The sequence below is a fragment of the Triticum aestivum genome, chromosome 5D, assembly GCF_018294505.1.
Source record: "Triticum aestivum cultivar Chinese Spring chromosome 5D, IWGSC CS RefSeq v2.1, whole genome shotgun sequence".
Taxonomy (NCBI): domain Eukaryota; kingdom Viridiplantae; phylum Streptophyta; class Magnoliopsida; order Poales; family Poaceae; genus Triticum; species Triticum aestivum.
The window spans coordinates 230,427,974-230,445,170 of NC_057808.1; positions in this window are offsets into that span (position 1 = coordinate 230,427,974).

The following is a 17,197-nucleotide window of genomic DNA, read 5'->3' on the forward strand; positions in this document are numbered from 1 at the left end:
GGTTCAAGTTGGATCCGAAAGATGATGCAACTAAACAAGCATGCACTCATGTTTTTCAGTCTGCTCTGCGACAGTATCGGTACCACCTTGGAAAATCTCACTTTGAAGGCAAGGCTAATAATGAAATCGCCCAAACATCTCCAGTGGAATACATTATAGATGAAGACTGGACAGCCCTTATTAAACACTGGTCTGATCAAAAGTATCAGGTAGGGTATATGTATTTGATCAGACCACATATTGAACTTGTATTTATGTATGTGCCTTACAAGTGTATCTTCTTCTAGGCTAACTGTTTGAAGAACAAGACCAACCGTTCTAAAGTGAAATTCCAACAGACAACAGGATCTCGTAGCTATATTGCACACTGCAAGGCTCTTGTAAATAGCTGCTACTTCCTTATTTTTTCTATGCCATATTATCATATCTATATTGACTTGTTCCAAATACAGAGGAAAACCCGTGTGGACCAAAAAGAACCTGAACCGAATGCAGTGCAAATCTTCAAGGATTGCCACACTAGCAAGATGAAGGGCATGAGCACACCAGTTCAGGCCGTTGTTGTAAGTCCTTACTCCTCCTGCCTTTGAACTGATTGGTACTGTGATGTGTTCATTTAACTTCTTGGTTTGCAGCCAATGTCAGTTACTCTGTTCACTTTTATACACGGTTGTCTTAACGTATCATTTCACCTTACATGGTTTAAAAGAGATGAAGGATATTCTTTTGGTCTTTGTCGTGGTTTTGTCACGGCAGATGTCCTAAGGAAAGGACTTAGTCATGGAGCCATCGTGCGGGTTAGCTTAAAGGGGTTAAAACGGACAAGGGACGCAGAGAGTTTATACTGGTTCGGCCCCTTGCAGCGAAGGTAAAAGCCTAATCCAGTTGTTGTGGAATTGCTAGGGTTTCGATGACCAGGGAGCGAATACGCTTTGCCTGAGTCTCGAGTTGTTGTCTGTTGTCCTCAAACCGCCGCCGAGTCGTCCCCTTATATACATGGGTTAACGCCCGTCGGTTTACAGAATCCCGAGGCTGGCTCATAAACGTGTCCGGCCCGGTCTCTACTCTTTCTATCTTACAACACAAGTTTACATATCAACGCCGGTTTATGTCTACAGGCCTTAAACCGGCTTTTGGGCCCTGGGGCTTCATAAAGCGTCACCGTCTTTGTCTTCATGGGCTTCAGATACAGTGAACCATTATGGGGCTAACCCGGCCTCTCCTGGTCGGTTTACGCCCAGTAGTAATATCCCCAACATTAGGCCCCAGATTGATTTGAATAGGTTCATGTAAATCCTTAATACTTAAGAAGAATCTTCTTCAGCACCTTCACATGGTCTTGTAAACCGTCGTGACGTCACCTTCCAGGACCATGATAAATCGCCATGACGTCATCTGTTATTAAAAACTGCGTATAACCCACCTTCATTGATGGGCCTCCGACAATCGAGGCAACAGAGCTGTCACATATCCCATTTTTTGGGGTCCTCGATTCTCGCGCCTACCTTTTATCCATTCACCTTATAAATAAGGCCGAGGGGTCCCTTTCACTTTCCCCCTCGTGCCTCTTCGCGTCATCTTCTTCCTCGCACCGACCGACCCTCAAGCTCTGCCGCCGCCGTCATCCTTCGCCTCTGCCTCAACTACGACCGCTGCATCAACCTAACCGTACCAGAGAAACGCGGCGATCCTCCGCTGCTTCCTCAGCACCAGTAAGTTCCTTCTTTCCTCACTCCAGATCCACCATTAGGGTTCGGTGTTCTTCATAGCTCTTCAAAGTTCTTGAAACTGTTCTTCCTTGTTCCTCTTCAGTAATACCAATGGCTAGTTAGATCTGATTTCTCCAGCGCCCTTATAGTTTAAACTCCTTTTTTCTTTGTTAGGGCTTAAAACTCACTGAACTTGCTGAACTCTTCAAACGCTTGAACTAGGTCAGAATATATTTTGATTTTCCAACGCACGGTAGATCTAAAATTACCATGTCTCGTCGTGAAACTTGTAGATACCATTAGACATATATCTTCAATACCAGATTAGGCGGTTTAACCTCATGGAAAAATGATGACCCAGTAGATACCATTAGTCCCCTGTTGAACCGCCAATGCATTCGTCATTGTACTGTCTCTATTGTCAAACTCCGGTTTACCGATAACAAACCCCGGTTTAACAATATGCTTACGTCCTTGTACTGCTTTTATAGCTGTTCACTGTGTATCTTAAACCGGCAATAATCATGTTTCAGCTTCTCACTGTAATGGCCAAGCAAGTCTATGAATGCAACTGGGTTCCTTCCCGGGTCACGGAAGATCAGTTAAACAGATGCGTCATAACGGGCGCTTTGGCCAAGAAAGATGTCATCCACTGGAGGGCCCCTGGCCCGGAAAATCCTCCTACACCCAAGGACGGAGAGGTAGTCGTTTTTGTTGACCATCTGGGCCAAGGCTTTAGCCCTCCCGGTTCAAAATTCTTCCGAGATGTACTGGCTAATTTTCAACTCCGCCCTCTAGACATCGGTCCAAATTCTGTGACCAACATCTGCCACTTCCAAGTCTTCTGTGAAGCTTATCTGCAAGAGGAACCTACAGTTGAACTGTTTAGGGATTTCTTTCACTTAAACCGTCGCACGGAGTTCACAGATGGACCCAATACTGAATTGGGCGGAATGGCGGTTCAGAAAAGGAAGGAAGTCACTTTCCCTCATCCCAAGCTCCACAGTCACCCCAAAGAATGGAACCAGACCTGGTTTTATTGCAAGGATACATCTCCAACTGATGAAAACCCCCTGCCGGGTTACCTCCCTGAACACCTTAGCAATACACATCCTTTTCCTCAGAGGTTAACAGCAAAGGAAAGGGCCAGCTATGCCCCACAGCTATCGAAGCTTAGAGCCTTTATGGCTAACGGTTTAACAGGTGTTGATTTTGCTCGTTGCTGGATCGGCTGGAGCATCCTACCCTTAAGCCGGTGCCCCGGATTGATGTCTGAATATAGAGGGAGTTTGACCGACCCTCAACGGCACATTAATATTCAACTGACAGAAGCTGAAATTACTGAGGCTGTCAAGAAAATGTTGAATGAACCGGAGGCCGTCTGCAGCCAAACCGGACTAAGTCCTTTCTGTACCTTTAACAAACCGCCATCTGTAAGAATTATCTAACTTCCTTACTGTAAGTTACCTCTTTTCAACATATTTCCTGAGAGTTTGTCTGATTTTGACAGGGTGATGATCCGTTCTGGAATAAAAAGCCACAAGAAAAACCAGCAAAACCGAAGACAAATCGGCCAAGCCAATTCGCCCAAAGACCAAGGTTGTTAAAAAACCTGCCAAGAAAAGGACCACTGCATCCTCCGAGCCAAATGCTAATGACGATGTGGGTAACTCGGAATCAGAGGTAGAACTTGACTCTCTTGGTTCATTTTTCGTACACCTCATTGACAATGATTATTATCAGGACAACGCTAAAGGCAGTCACGCTGATGATGTAGAGGTAATCATTCTTTCCTCCGATTCAGATCCTCTGCCAACATCAAAAATCCGTCGAGCAAACCGGAAAGTAAAATTTTCTCACCCCCTTGCTTACTTGGACCCAAACTTTCTTTTGAAGACGCAGCAACACGAGGCTCGCCGCACAATCCGGCACAGCGGCCAGGTAGTTACCTCCGCCGGTTTACCGAATACTCCGGTTCGGAAACGCCGATCAGAGGTCTCTTATACCCTTGACACATCATGCCCCAAAGTGGGTTGTTTCCGCCAGCCTCTTAACCCATCTGATTCAAATTATCAGGGTACTTCCCACTCATCTTCTGGCGAGTCATCAGCCACAAAGCTTCCACCCCTCAAAACAGTTCTTGGGTGAGCTATACACTTGTTTTTATCCCTGATGTGTTATTTTTATAGACTGTACTGATCCTCATATTTATGTTTCTCAGCGCCAAGCCCAAACCCAGCAAGAAGGCTCGGTTGAATAAACCGGCTGATGATAACGTGGTTGTTGAACCGGAAAAGATTCCAGATCCTGAAGAGACCGTTGCTAATGCCATGCTCAATGATCCGCCGCTTCAAGACCGGGACTTTTTTACTGAACAAGTAGAAATTGACACCACAAGCCATGCTGAAAATCCGTCCAGCCCGGCCCGACCTGATGATAAACCGGCCAGCCCAGCTAAGGACACTGACAATCCGCCAACTCCCGTGAAAGCTGCTGAAGGTAAAGAGGATGATGTTATAGTTACCGGCGTCAGCCACACCGCTCCTGGCAACCCAGTCACTTTGTCCAAACATAGCACCAAGGACGAGCTTTCTGCTATGGGCAAGGGCAAATGGAGCACCGATTTGTCCAGCTACACTCATCTCAGCACCCAAGACATTCACTCTGGCTACTTGAATCATCTGTACACCAGTCGTGATCATGAAGCCGGTTTAGTAAATCTGATGAAAGAGCGATATGAGGTAACCATACAACTATGTCTCTTATGTCCATTTTGAAATATCAACCCCAGTAGCCCCAAGTGACAGTTTATGATACCAATCTAAACCGGGACTTAGTAACAATCTTTATATTTGCAACACTGCATTTTTTTCACTGGTGTAGCCCCCAAGTGACGGTTTGACTTTTATAAAATTGAACCGGGACTGTAGACGAATTCCCATATCAGCAGTTATGAGCAAACACACATTAGCCCCCAAGTGCCAAGATTAATACTTGTATTGTGCTTGGGACTTGTAGAAATTTCTGATAAGGAGCAAATATGCATTAGCCCCCAAATATCAAAGGCAGAACTTGTTATGTGCTTGGTACTTCAAACATGTACTGTCAACTCATTATATATCTGTCTCTTTATAGGCTGAGCTGAGCAAGAAGGAAGTACAAACCGCTGATCTGCAAGAGAACATCAAGTCTCAGCAAGCCGAAACCTCCAAAGCCAAGGAAGAGTTGACTAGCGTTTTAGATGCTATGGAGAAACTGAAAGAGAGCTTCAACAAGGAGCGGGCGGATTGGGAGACACAAAAATCCGCTTTGCCAAAAAGGGCCGAAGACGCAGAAGCAGCTCTTAAACCGGTGGTAGATGAACTGACTGGTGTAAAGCGGTAGATTCATGCCATGACTGCTGCTGTGTTCGGTTAACATCTTTTCCTTATGCTTTCAACATATCTTCCCATGTGTTGCCGGTTTACTGATGTTTACAATGATGCAGGAACTCGCATTAGCCATCTGGGCTCTGATGTTCAAAATAAGCTGAAGGCTGCCTATACTCTGATAGAGCAGTTGTATACCGGTGCGCAGCGGATCATCTACACCGCTTCACACAATAAGCCTCCCCCAACTTTAATCAAGGAAACCTTAGAAAGGTTATCTATGCTTCCTGCTCGGGTAGAAGAACTTAAAAAGTCTGCTGCAAGAGCAGGCGCTCTGACCGCCCTAACCTGGGCAAAAACATGGGTACCTGACTTGGATCCAGTGGAAGCGGCCAAAGGCTATCCCAGCTTGAAAGAGGACGGATCAGAATTCGGCAATGATGATCTCTGAGCCATAAACCGGGAAGTACGTCCAATGGCTTGTCAACTGGCTGAAGAGGCGGATCTCTCGTACTATGAGGCGAGTTATGATGACAAGAACAGACGGGTTGCTGCACCAATTCCGGAAGCACAAAATCTTATCCCACCAATCCGTAAGCACACTTATGCCCCTGACATTGAACCGTCCACGCTTATAAGCGATGAAGCTGTATTCCAAGCCCTAACTGGGATCGACTGGGCAACTGTTGACTTCCAGCCACTAGGTAGAGAGGAGGGAGTTGAACCGGTGCAAGATGATCCGCAGCCGTCAGGCCAAGCTGGTGACGAATCCTGATCCGGAGGCCAGTTTAGTCTTCTACATGCTGCAATACTTATTGTGCAACAATTATCCTTTTGGGCAATGAAACGCCTTGTAATAGGCTAGTTAAAACACTTAATCTGATATTCCTTCGTGCATATTTATGTGTGCCTGACATTTGTTGATCCGCCATGCTTGAAGACATATTATGCTCATAACTCATAGCAATTTACTCAAGCTATTCCTGTGACCTTAGGTCATAATGTTGGCTGACCAACTATTGTAATGAGGGTAACAACCCTAATCTGGAGCATCAGTAACTCCTGTTATATGATGTCGGTTTACAATAAAACCGTTCCGGGTTGTGATAAACACTGGTTTATTCAATACTGGTGACTTTTAGTCGAAACCAGACCGGGCTGATAGTCTTCGGATTATAATTTGATCATGTACTGACAACTTGGAGTTGACAGCCTAACCAGGTTGATGAACACCGGTTTAAAACATCACAAATCTTGTCAAAAGAGAGAAAACTTAGCAAAAAGCGAATAAAAACCCTTGTAGTCAAGGCTTTTCACGGGCTGCCAGGCCCCAAATTCGAGGCTTTTCATGGGCTGCCAGGCCACTGCGTAAAACCATTTCACAAAGCCTTTTAAGATGGTCCTCAATCCCTAACCAATCATCGTTTTAACTTGACAAGTTCAGGGTCTTTATTTTAGAGTAACTTGTCAAAGTTTGAAGGGTCATACCAGGTTTACTTGGGCGGAGTGACTTACTTAAATAGGCAGGTTAACCCGAGGTTTTAGGTGTATACACCAGGCTTCCAAGCCATGGCTTGATAACCTATTACAAGTGTAGATTCTTTGTTCATTTCGACAGCAAAGAATCCCCAAGTAACATTATGAGCTGTGCTCAGTGGGTGCCCATGTTTGAGTTGTTGTTTTATAACACTCTCTTTGGCCCCGGATTGATTTGGCTTTGAGCCGATCAAGAGGTGTGACTATGGTTCGGATATGACCAAGCCCCCAAGTGATGATGTGGCATTGCACCGATCAAGAGGTGTAGCTATGGTTCGGATACGACCAAGCCCCCAAGTGATGTAATATAAAGCTTTGAGAAGCTGAATCAAGGGGTAAACCAGACGCCGCTTTATAAACAGAAGCTCCATGCAACCACACATGATGTAAGAAAAACAACAGATACCCCGCTTTAGCTGAGGTTCCGGTTTATTATATTGATCATAATATATACATTGTCATAATATGTACATAAGCATAGCCTATGGCTCAAGTATAGTAGGGCCGAAGATGAGCAATATTCCACGGCCGGTTGGTCTCCTCCTCCGATTTACGTCAGTCTTTGCGCTCTCGAACATCGATTAGGTAGTATGACCCATTGTGCAGATTCTTGCTGACCACAAAGGGTCCTTACCAAGGGGGGATAGCTTGTGCATAGCCGTCTGATCCTGGATGAGTCGAAGCACCAAATCGCCTTCTTGAAAGGTTCTGGTTCTAACCCGGCGGCTGTGATAACGACGCAGATCTTGCTGATAAATCGCCGAACGGGCTGCTGCCATGTCACGCTCCTCATCTAACAAGTCAAGAGCTTCCTGCCGTGCCTTCTCGTTGTCAGCTTCAACATATGCTGCTACACGAGGTGAGCCAAGACGGATGTCACTAGGAAGAACCGCTTCCGCACCATAAACCATGAAGAACGGTGTGTACCCTGTCGATCTGTTGGGTGTGGTATTGATGCTCCATAACACAGAAGTTAACTCCTCAACCCAACAACCCGGCGTCTGTTGCAAAGGAACCATAAGCTGGGGTTTGATGCCTCTCAAGATCTCTTGATTGGCCCTCTCCGCTTGACCATTGGACTGGGGGTGAGCCACTGATGATACGTCAAGCCGGATGTGCTCATGTTGACAGAACTCCTTCATGGCACCCTTTGACAGATTGGTACCATTGTCTGTTATAATGCTGTGTGGAAAGCCAAACCGGAAGATCACCCTTTTTGATGAATTGAACCGCCGTAGCTGCATCACACTTACTGACTGGCTCTGCCTCCACCAACTTCGTGAACTTATCAACCGCCACCAAAAGGTGAGTCTTCTTGTCCTTGGATCTCTTGAAGGGCCCAACCATATCCAGCCCCCAAGTTGCAAACGGCCAAGTGATTGGAATCATCCTCAATTCTTGAGCCGGTACATGAGCACGTCGTGAGAATTTTTGACATCCATCGCACCTTTTGACCAAGTCCTCGGCATCAGCATGAGCTGTTAACCAATAAAAACCGTGACGAAACGCCTTGGCCACCAAAGACTTTGAACCGGCGTGGTGACCACAATCTCCTTCGTGGATCTCACGCAAAATTTCACGGCCTTCTTCAGGAGACACACAACGTTGAAACGCCCCTATCACACTGCAATGATGTAACTCTCCATTGATAATAGTCATGGACTTGGACCGCCGGATTAGCTGCCTGGCCAAAGTTTCATCCTCTGGTAACTCGCCCCGGTTCATATACGCCAAATATGGAACCGTCCAATCCGGAATAACATGAAGAGCCGCCACCAACTGAGCTTCCGGATCAGGCATAGCCAAATCCTCTTCACCAGGGAGCTTAACGGACGGATTATGCAACACATCCAGGAAGACATTAGGTGGAACCGGTTTACGTTGGGAACCGAAATGGCTTAAAGCGTCCGCCGTTTCGTTCTTCTGCCGGTCCACATGATCCACCTGATAACCTTTGAAGTGACCTGCAACAATAGCCACCTCACGATGATATGCCGCCATGAGTGGGTCCTTGGAATCCCAAGTGTTGGACACTTGTTGAGCCACCAGGTCCGAGTCACCGAAGCACTTAACTCGGCTTAGGTTCATCTCCTTGGCCATCCGAAGACCATGGAGTAAGGCCTCATATTCAGCTGCATCGTTAGTGCAAGGGAACATTAAACGGAGAACATAACAAAACTTATCACCTCGTGGGGAAGTTAATACGACTCCAGCCCCCGAGCCCTCCAATTGCCTGGACCCATCAAAATGAATAGTCCAATAAGTATGATCTGGCTTCTCTTCTGGCGCTTGTAGTTCTGCCCAATCATTGATGAAATCCACAAGTGCCTGAGATTTGATCGCCGTTCGGGGTATATATTTCAACCCGTGAGGCCCGAGCTCGATGGCCCACTTAGCAATCCGGCCAGTTGCTTCCCTGTTCTGGATTATATCCCCCAAAGGAGCAGAGCTGACCACCGTGATGGGATGACCTTGGAAATATTGCTTAAGCTTCCGGCTTGCCATGAAAACTCCATACACCAACTTCTCCCAATGCGGGTACCTCTGCTTGGACTCAATAAGTACCTCACTGATATAGTAAACCGGCCGTTGAACCGGATATTCCTTTCCAGCGTCCTTGCGCTCCACCACAATAGCCACGCTAACAGCCCGGCCATTAGCTGCCACATATAGCAACAATGGCTCTTTGTCAACCGGAGCAGCGAGAACCGGCGGATTAGCCAGCTGCCGCTTTAAATCCTCAAATGCTTCATTAGCGGCATTACTCCAGACGAAGTTATCCGTTTTCTTCAGCATCTGATACAAAGGGATGGCCTTCTCGCCAAGGCGGCTGATAAACCGGCTCAACGCGGCAATCCGGCCTGCCAGGCATTGAACATCATTGATACACTTCGGTTTGGCCAAAGAAGTAATGGCTTTGATCTTTTCCGGATTAGCTTCAATGCCCCTGTTAGACACCAAAAAGCCCAAGAGCTTGCCTGCCGGTACACCAAAAATGCACTTGGCCGGATTAAGCATCATTTTATAAACCCGCAGGTTATCAAAGGTCTCCTTCAAGTCATCAATCAATGTCTCCTTCTTCCTTGATTTCACCACAATATCATCTACATATGCATGAACATTGTGGCCGATCTGATCATGAAGACAATTCTGCACACACCGCTGATAGGTCGCCTGGGCACTCTTTAGCCCAAAGGGCATAGACACATAACAGAAGGCTCCAAAAGGAGTTATGAAGGTTGTCTTCTCCTGGTCCTTAACTACCATTTTGATCTGATGGTAGCCAGAATACGCATCCATAAAGCTCAAACGCTCGCAACCTGCCGTAGCATCAATGATTTGATCAATACGAGGGAGGGCAAAAGGATCGGCTGGACATGCTTTGTTGAGATCTGTGTAGTCCACACGCATACGCAAAGTGCCGTTCTTCTTGAGCACCAGCACCGGATTAGCCAGCCACTCAGGATGAAATACTTCAACGATAAATCCAGCCGCCAAGAGCCTGGCTACTTCTTCACCAATAGCCTTGCGTCTTTCTTCATTGAACCGGCGAAGAAATTGCTTGACCGGCTTATACTTGGGATCAACATTAAGAGTGTGCTCAGCGAGTTCTCTCGGTACACCTGGCATGTCAGAAGGCTTCCACGCAAAGATGTCTCGATTCTCATGGATGAACTCGATGAGCGCGCTTTCCTATTTCGGATCCAAGTTAGCGCTGATGCTAAACTGCTTGGACGAATCGCCGGGCACGAAGTCAACAAGCTTAGTCTCATCAGCCGATTTAAACTTCAGGGCCGGATCATGCTCTGTAGTTGGTTTCTTTAATGAAGTCATATCTGCCGGATCAATATTGTCCTTATAGAACTTCAATTCCTCAGTTGCACAAACCAACTCAGCTTATGCCGCATCGCCCTATTCACATTCCAAAGCGATCTTGCGACTCCCGTGCACTGTGATAGTCCCCTTATGACCGGCATCATGAGCTGCAGATAGACATAACAGGGCCTTGCCATAAACCTAGCATAAGCCGGTCGTCCAAACAGGGCATGATATGGGCTCTTGATTTTCACCACCTCAAAGGTCAACTTCTCTGATCTTGAATCATGCTCGTCGCCAAAAGCAACCTCCAGAGCTATCTTAACAACGAGATATGCCGATTTACCAGGTACCACACCATGAAAGACCGTGTTGGACGGTTTAAGATTTTTATCTGTTAACCCCATGTGACGGAAGGTTTCATAATAAAGGATATTGGTACTACTCCCCCATCCATGAGTACTTTGGTGAACTTATAACGTCCCACCTGAGGTGCCACCACCAACGCCAGATGACCCGAATTATCAACCCGGGGCGGATGATCCTCTCGACTCCACACAATAGGCTATTCAGACGAGCGTAAGTATCGGGGAACCACCGGTTCAACGGAATTCACTGCCCTTTTATGAAGCTTCTGATCGCACTTGTCCAGGCTAGTGGTGAAGACATGATACTGCCCGCTATTCAACTGCTTCGGGTTGCTCTGGTAACCCGACAGCTGCTGCTGTTGCTGATTCCCCTGATTATTATAACCACCATGGTTGCCCTGATTGCCTTGATTACCATGTCCACTCTGGTTGCCGTGAAAGCCTGAACCGGAACTACCTCCACCGTAACCCGGCCCATGAGATCCGGGGCCTGAACCGCCACCCGGTCCATGATCATACCAAAAACATCAGAGCTTTTGAACTCTTGCATGATGTAACAATCTTTCCAGAGGTGCGTGGACGGGTTCTCCTTCGTCCCGTGCTTTGGGCAATGCTGGTTCAACAGATAAGACAGGCGGTCCGGATTAGGACTTGGTCCTCCACCGCGCTGGGGCGGTTTACCTTTACGCCGTTGGCCTTTGTCCTGCGTGTTGGTATTAGCCACAAAATCCAAGCTATTATCCGCTTTACGCTTACCGTTGTTTCCATGGCCCGCTGTGCTGCTGCCCCTTGGTATGTCCGCTCTTCTTTCCCTTCCCTGTCTTGTCATCGTCAGACTCGGGGTCCTTGGTACCATCAGAGTCGGCATATTTCACCAGAGCAGCCATGAGAGTCCCCATATCATTGCAGTGGCGTTTGAGCCATCCCAACTTTAGCTTCAGAGGTGCAAACCGGCAATTGCCTTCCAACGTTAAAACTGCTGTGTCAGCGTTAATGCGGTCTGATGAATGCAAAATCTCCGAAACCCGGTGCACCCAATGGGTTGTTGATTCTCCTTCCTCCTGGACACAGGCAGCTAGGTCCACAATTGACATGGGCTGCTTGCATGTATCCTTGAAGTTCTAGATAAACCGGGCCCTCAGCTCGGCCCATGACCCAATGGAGTTAGCTGGTAACTTTTTCAACCAAGTTCGAGCCGTTCCTTCCAACATCATGGTAAAGTATTTAGCGCACGCCGCATCGTCCACATCCAGCATCTCCATTGCCATCTCATAGCTTTCCACCCATGACTCGGGGGATAAATCGGCGGTGTAATTCGGCACTTTTCGTGGGCCTTTGAAATCCTTGGGCAGGCACACGTTGTGCAGCACTGGGACGATACACGGTGCTCCCAAAGAGCTAGACGTAACCCCTGGTTCCACCGATGTGGTTGGACGAACCGGAGTAAGTTGGTGGGCCTCATGCTGTGCTGCTAACTCGGCTTCTCGACGAGCTCTAGCGCGATCCACCACATCCTGAGCATCACCACCACCCGCCGGGTTATGGCCACGAGGCGGATCACGGTTCCGCGCATTGCTTGATATGGCCGGTTCATCCATACGCCTACTGTAGCTCCGGCTTGGGCGAGGAGTAGAATGGATCCTCTCGCGATAATATGAATAAGCCTGCTGCTGAACCAAAGCTGTCTGAAGAAGCTCCCTAGCCCGTCGCGGTTCGACTGCCACCGGAGACTCGCCTTCGATCGGAAGGGCCGCCAGCCATGAAGCGGCAGTGACAATGTTGTCCATCGGGTTAGAGTAATGACCCGGTGGTGTTGGGACATGTTGTGGCGAAACGTGATTCTGGCGAGGCGGATCCACCAGACGTGGCTGAACCGGCGCCCCACTCCATGTGCCTCCGCCTGGTTTACCATCGGCGGATTATTGGTCCCCACTCCTGGGGTGTTAAAGAGGTTCCTGGCCTCATAAACCGGCGGCAGGCGAGATTGGTAACTCCTCCTCAGGACATCATTTGACGCACTCTGATCCAGCATAAGCTGGTAAGCCTGTGCATCCAATGCGGCCCGTTCCGCAGCCATCCTGGTATCCTCAGCTGCCAAGTCGGCTTTGGCCTGGGCGATCTGATCCTTCACCTCCGCGATTTTCGCATTATGTGCATCTTGATCCGCCGGGTTAACCTCCGCCATCAGCGTTGCCAAAGCGTCAAATAAATCAGATAGAACCTGAGCCAGCGGTCGCACAGGGCCGGCCGCTGTCGCTGCTGCTGATCCGAAAATCATCGCTGCTGCAGTCGAAGAGTGGAGCGATGGTTGCGTACCGGCCATGAAGATCGCAGCCCGGTTTGGCAGATCAAAGGGGTCTGGAATACTGTCGCCATTGGAACAGCCCCCATCCGGCCATCTTGCAACTGATATAACGACTCGGTCTCTCCGGTTGATGACTCCTCGCCGAAATAAACGACGGTTTCACCACCAGATTCTGATCTATCCTCAGATTCCCCTCCGTGGATGACTCCCACGAAGGCACGCTTCATGACAGGCTTAACCCGGGCAGATCTCGCACGCTGAGCCATTTCGACGAGGTCGGTGCAGATGTCCGGCTCAGGGCCCGGTTCACCGATCTTGCCAATGAAGATGTGTATGCCACCAAAGGGGACCCGGTACCCGTACTCGATTGAGCCGGCCTCGGGGCCCCAGCCTGCATCGTCGATGTAGAGCTTGCCACGACGACTCTGTCCAATCCCTAATGGACGTTGTGTCGGAAACAAAAATAGTGGTTGACAAATGTCGGTGAAGATATGAATGGTTTTGAAACCAGACTATCAGACATTTGCTTTTTTGTTCAAGAGCAATGGCGGAAAAAAGGGGAAGATCGTGCTGCTCCATCAGATTCTACAGCCTGAAACATAAGCACTCAGGTCAAATGATATGTGCTTCTATACATCTGATGGTGCTTTTATCTGCAAGGACTGTAAACTTTATGCCAAAAGGCCTTTTGTTGTATGGTTGGAATTTATTTTGTTGTGATACAACATTTATCACTGGTACGCGTCATTCCTACACAAACGGGTTTTAACCCCTTTCAGCGACGGCATTTGGAACTGTCGCCAACTGAGTGTGGGCGATAGGGGGGTCCTTCCCACATGACTCAGAGATCGTCGCGGATAGGCCCTCCTGGGACCCAGGCTGGGGCCGTGTGCGACCGGGCGAGGCATCAAAACCCAATCATTTCCGTAGGTATGTACATCCCACACAGTAATCCGAGAAAAACATTTACGTAGGTATGTACATCCCGCACGGTGAATCCCAGAAAAACATTTCCGTAGGTATGTATATCACACAGTCAATCAAAGGAATACGTTTCCGTTCTTATGTACATCCCACACAGTCAATCCAGGGAAAACATTTCCGTTTGGACGTACATCCCACACAATTTTATGTGTGGGCTCGTGTGTGAAAGGTGTAACTATCACACATGGTCTGCCTTGGTTAACTGTTTGCTTTTATCAACTATATCACACACGATTTGATGAGGAAAACTGTGTGGCATTGGGCTATCCATCGCAAGTGCTTTTACTGCTAGAACCGTTTGCAAAGGTCCATGACACATTTAGCAGGTTTATTAGTTTACAATTAATAATTCCAGTATTACGCAAATTCACATTTCATATCGAACAGCTGTTTGCCAATTTCATATCAGGCACATAAATATATTATAACATCACAGTACGGTAGCTACATGAAAACAACACAGTACAACATATAGCTACTTCAACTTCATAAGAACAATATATTCATTTCCCTAATCTAGATCATCCAGGCTCGTCATATCCACCTCTGCTTTCAGTTCAGTAAGAACTCGTTTTGCACGGGCCAACTGGGAAAGTGCCTCCTCCTTCGCCAACACCATCTTAGCAAAGTGTGATTTAAAAAATCTGAGCTCATTCTCCACCTTCAACTTTTTATCCCGCATCTTGAAATATGCTTCAGCGTTGACAAGCCTTTCTCTAAGCCTACATGTGTTCTCTTCCTCATACATGCTCCAGAGCTTCGCTAGGCACATCTTCAAAGACTGTGGCCACTCTTGATCAACCCACTCCAAGTAAGAACACTTCTGTTCATCCTATAATATTTAAAACTAGATCAATAACAATTGTAGGGGAAATGGGTTTATAGCAACATAGAAAATCACCAATGCTTATTTTGAAAAACTGAAGGAACATGTTAATTATGACATATCTTCTCAAAAAGATCAATGTGCAAATGAAATAATTGGTACTGAGACAACAACCAAATTCTGGAACATCAGAAGCTATAATTAACTACAACGACGCTACAAGTTCTTGCTCATGTACAATAAATAACAAATTGAACATTTTATGAGGAAGGTATATAACTGCAACAACATAGCGACAGTGTTTGGATGACGGCAAATTGATACTAATAGGTGTGTACATGCACAAATTTAGTAACATAGAACTAATAGCACTAAGGCCGTCCACTATGTATGCCAAAACTAGGGTAAAGACCACTGTTGCTACATCTCGCACCGGTGCCCTGCACCGGCGAGCCGATGCAGTGGAAAAAAATCAGGGACCCGGACTCCGGAGCACGTAGTTGCTCCGATGCCCAGTTCCTTCGTGCCATAAAGATTTAGTATTTTACTGCTTGGCCGCTCGGATGTGTGGACCAAAGTTGGCTGCACAAACTGCTGAAGCGGTGCCAAATAATTTTCTAATGGCACAGCTGATGAGATGGCAACAATTTAAGATACTAGGTACAAACTGTGACACTGTCTTAGGATGCGTTTGGTTGAAGGTGTGGTATGAATGGGTTGGGATCCTGACAGTGTCGGAATCACATCTAACAAATGATTTGTAACAACGAAAGAGGGTCTAACCTTCTCTACACATGCCAGAAACTTCCTCCCACTGTCCATAGAATCAAACGCAACTAGCTTCACGCATGGAGATTGATGGTGACAACGAGCAGATAGATCTTCATCCACCCCGCTACATTCATTGCCACTGATGGTCCTAGGGAGCTACAAGAGGAAGAAATGACTGAAATCGACCGCCGGGTAAAAATCCTTCATTCCAAGTCATAGCCCGAGAGAGAGAAGAGAGGCATACCCGGGTGGTGAAGGAGTAGTCGCCGGAGGAGGAACCGCTGGAGAGGTCTTTGAAGAAGACCATGGCGACCCCGGCGGTAGGATGCGAGACGGCGAGAGCAAGGAAGCGGCTATAGCTTAGAAAGGAAGGAAGGAAGGAGGAAACAGGGGAAATGTGACTTGTGGTCGGGGAGAAAAGGGGGTGGGGAAGCGGGGAAGGGGGCGGGGGTAGATATTTTGGCTGTAGGCCAAAATTTTGGAAATGTGGAGGGAAACTTTGCGCGCGGTGCTGCCGGACCATTCACTTTGAACGATTGTGTGCATCGCAAATGATTCTTCTGCTTTACGCGCATGGGATGAGTTTGATAATTCAAATTTTGGTGGAAATTTCCCCGGGTACATCATTGCATAATTTAACATCGTTTGCTAATTTGGGCACACAAAAGAGCATACAGCAGACAGACCACACTTACTAAATCGAGCAATTTTAGTAATTACACAGAGCCAGTTGACCTAAACATTGCTGTAACAAAAGACCAACATTAAAAACAAAGCCTAAGTATGCATAATTTTAAAAAATCGCCACCGCGCCGGCCTATGCATCTCCGGTGTGAGATGAGACGTCGATGACTTGTCCTGGCGACATGCCGCTGTTGGTGGAGTCCACGTCCCCCCTACTGAAGTCGAACGCATCCTCGTCCTCGTCCGCATCCTCGTCCTTGGCGCCGCCCTCAAGGTCGTAGTACTCGTAGTAGTGGCCGCGCCAGAGCTCGCGTTGGTACTCCACCGCCGATTCTTCGACGGACAGACTCTTATCTACCTCGACCTCGTCCACGCAACTCCTCCTCCCGGCGCTCCTCGATCTCTGTTGTCTCCTGCATCTCCAGCTCCCGCTCGGCGACCTCATGAGGAAGCAGGTGCTCCATGGCCACCGCCGCCTTTTCAGACGTGGGTTGCATGCTGGAGTCCAAGGTGGCCTGGAATATCTTGGTGTGTGCATCCTCGATCTTGGCGTGGATGGCCTTGGGCCAGGGTGACATCAGCGGCACGAACGACAGCTCGAGCGCTCTCGGTGTTTGCAGCCGCCGTCGCAGCAGCTGCTGCAACTGTCTCGGATGCTGTAGCTGCCCTGTCGGCTGTCGCAGACGCCCTCTCGGCGGAAGCGGCCGCGCTCAATGCGGATGCGGCGGCACTCTTGGCGTAGGCGGCCGCGCTCTCGGCGCAGGCGGCGGCGCTCGCGGGGGGGACACGTCCACCGTACGGGCCTTCACGAAGCGTTTCCACGGTGTCAC